Here is a 3575-nt window from a genome sequence, read left to right on the forward strand (position 1 = left end):
TTCTCCCGTCATACCGTTGACAAGGGCATATAGCTGTGCGCTATCGTCTACGGTGCGCCTTGCAAATCTCATACGGCATCGCTGTCTCCTCTATTGAGGTTTTACGATTCATCGAGACCATTCGGGACTCGCACTCGGAGTCGTCCAGTGTCCATACTCCCTGCTCCATCGGAGCCTTGATGTTATTAACAACATCCAATGAAGAGCTGCCATTTCGCAGTCTTCGTCCAGTGGATAATGTGCTACTCCACCCGTATCTAAAGAACCTTGCTCAACATGCGTCGGACCTCGTTCGACCATGCCACTCGTGGCATGCAGCAACTGCTTCGAAAAGTGAGCAGTGCTCAGTGATTACGTGCCACACCACGTGCATCACTGGGGCCTCGTGTTCACTGCCTCGGCCCTTGTCCGACAGTGCCACTCCTGGCATGCAGCAATTGCTTTGATACTTGAGCAGTGCTCAGTGGATTACGTGCCACTCCACATTCAGCCCGCGAGCCACGCTCGGGACTCCTGTCCAATGCACCATCGGTGTCTACCAACTCGGACATCCCAATGTCTAGCACGTTGACCATCTCGGTGTAGTGCTCTCACCACTAGCGCTTTTGTCTTCTAGCAGAGGTGGGTTCATGTCTCGCCAAAGCTCCACCAGGAGACATGCACGTAGCGCCCAAGGTTCTTCGACCTCCAATCAACTCATGGCTCATGGTGCTCCAACCATGCCATACAAAGGATAAGGTCATACCTTGCATCCAAGTCTTAGACTAAGAAGCTTTCCACGCTATCGAAGTCAAGAAACTTGACAGCGAGGTCCACTGGGACTCTCGGCACAGTGACTGTATCGGCGGCGAGAACACTTGCAAAAGCTGCAGCTTCAGCTTCATCCAGGAGGGAAACGCCACCCCAACCGAAGCACCGCACGTTTGTGTCCACTCTCGCGCTCGGCCCCCGAGCTGGGAGATATTTAGCGCCACCCGCTGTTGCTCGTTCTGGAGCATGGCGAATGGTATTTCCATCTCGGCCTCTCTTACCCAGAGCAGATTATTTTCTCCATCCTTACCCTCGGAGGTTGTAGCGCCCACCATGAGCGGCATAGGTCAGTATTAGTTATCCGTCGTCGACGGTGACGTCATGGACGCAGTCGACACTGCAGTTTCTGCTGAAGGTTCGCAACAGATCACTTTTATTATATGAACACACCTGTCGGCGCGCGTTTATCGCTACGGACCCTAGCAAAACAAGGTGTTCCATGCCCTCAGGGCCCAGCAGGGACATCAGCTTATTCAGCCCATACTGCATGCCCTGGGGCAAATAGGAGCATTGCTCCATCCTCACAGACGACTCAGACGTAAATTGACTACGAGTGCTAGTAAGTGCGGAGCGCTCTTTGCTCAGAGAAGCTAAGCTGAGGTCACCGACCTTATGTTTTTCAAGAACCAGTACGAGTGCAGCGGATCGCAATCCGCTACCTCCAAAGTACTTAAAAACCTGAATCAATGCAAAGACGCTCTTCCGTTCAAATTGAAACAGTAATTGTTGTATTTGCGGCAGAGCCGCCTATATCTAAAGCCTTACGTGCTCCTGATTAAAATAGTAATACCTAATTAATATGCGAAACTACCGGCAGCCCTGCCACGTAGTGGGTTCTTGTTACGGTATAGCCACATCATTGTGAGATTGCACCAACTTGTGTATTCCACACCTATTTACGGTCACACCATCTTGTGTGACCCGCCCTTTCATACCAGGGTACGTGTAACCCCGTTACAACAAGTGCTACCAAGTGCAGCGGGGCTGCCGTAGCACTTTTGCTTATAGGAAGCTTATTTAAGATCGGTGACCCTCTTTCTGTACTTAGAACCAGTACCAGAGTAGCGGATCGCAATCCACTTACTCCAAGAGTAATTAGGCTAATTGACTCTTAAAACGTAAAATGTATTTCTCGGTTTTATTTGCGGCAAAGCCGCCTATATCTAGTTTATTAGTCTTCCTATATAATATATATATATAGTTAAACCTAACTAAAAGTATAACTACTGACAGCTAAGCCACATACTGACTTCTTGTTTAAGTGTAGCCACTCCAATGTGTAGTCACACCATCTTGTGTAGCCTACAACCTTCCTACCAGGGCTCATGAAACCCCATTACACGCTCCCCCCATCAAGATTCTAAACACTTACAGTTCACATCCAAGTGTCGCCTCGAGCGAGGCTCGCGTGTCCAAGACACCAGGACCTTCTTCGCGATTTCTCTGCTCAATGAGCCCTGGGTCGAGGAGACGGAAGACACTAGGCCTCTCTGATCCCGAAAATGCCCGCTGGCAGAACCCTTCTTCATTTTCTGCACGCGGTACAACTTTGGACAGTACATCCTAGGCTTTAAGTAAAGCGTAGCTTAAGCTCTCGGTAACCGAGGACCGCGCAGCGCATTGTCCGCGACAGGGTCGCTTGACCAAGAACACAGACACGATGTTTGCTTCAGACCGCACACCGCACCCGCCACCGGCGATGGATTACGAGTCGAAACGGATCCTCCTTTTCTAAAATGGGAACAAGAATTGAGCAAGGTGCCCCAGCGGCGCGGCATGAGCCCTGCTCGAGCCTTGAGGGCGCCGTGTCCTCTCTTCGATCTCTCGACATTGAGGGAAGTGGTGTCATTACTAATCACCTCGACGAGATACAGGAGCAGCAGCTGGATGCTGTCTACAGGGCGCTTCTCATGCGCGCGTATCCACGGTCGGTCTCTGACCCTCGTGTGAAACACGGCTTTTGCTCGGCGGATCCCGCTATTGAAGGGAACACGCGAGCACTTGATCGTTGGGCGTCTACGTGATCAGGCCCCGGCCACTACACAAGCTGAGCTTGACCAACTAAAAGTCTCCGAGCTCGCTTTTTGGTTCCTCAAGAAACCCAGGTGGATACGTACCAAACTCGGCAGCTCAGGGCCATAGCTTGAGCTCAGCTTATGGCCCTTACGTTGAACGCTTTGTAAAATTGGTTTAAAACTGCAAACATCGGTATCGTTATTTGCACAATTTGCATGTGTAGAGGGATACTGTTGTCATGTCCAGCTTGGTATCAAGCCCATTGATCATTTTTTGCCAGGATGCCGCTGCTAAGCAATGATTTTGAGCCGAAGTAATAATCAATGGCGAGCTGTGGTGGAAGAAGAATTTGCCGAGTAACAGCAATATTGCTGAAGCTGTGATATGATCCATCTTGCTCATCCGACGTATGGCATTGAACACTTAATGCGATGCATGCGTTCCGCTTTGGCTTTGCGACTCACTGCCACTCCCTTAATCCCCTCTGTTTATACAGTGATCCGAAGACAGACAGAAGTCCAAGCAGGAACAGCCCTGCTGCTTGAATAGGAGAATCCTCGACGCATTTTCGGTAACGAAATCGTTTCATTGCTTGTCGCCAAGCTATCCCCTATTTACCATCAGTCGCACATATTGGAACCTATCAAGCCAGTTTTTTAAATTATCAGGACAAGGTTTAAGTTGTAGTTTATGTCAAGGCTCGGGTGCCAAGCTCAATGTGAGTAAGTGTGTGTTGATGTCGCTTAACC

The sequence above is a fragment of the Plasmopara halstedii genome (genome assembly GCF_900000015.1).
Source record: "Plasmopara halstedii genome assembly, contig: Scaffold_430, whole genome shotgun sequence".
NCBI lineage: Eukaryota > Oomycota > Peronosporomycetes > Peronosporales > Peronosporaceae > Plasmopara > Plasmopara halstedii.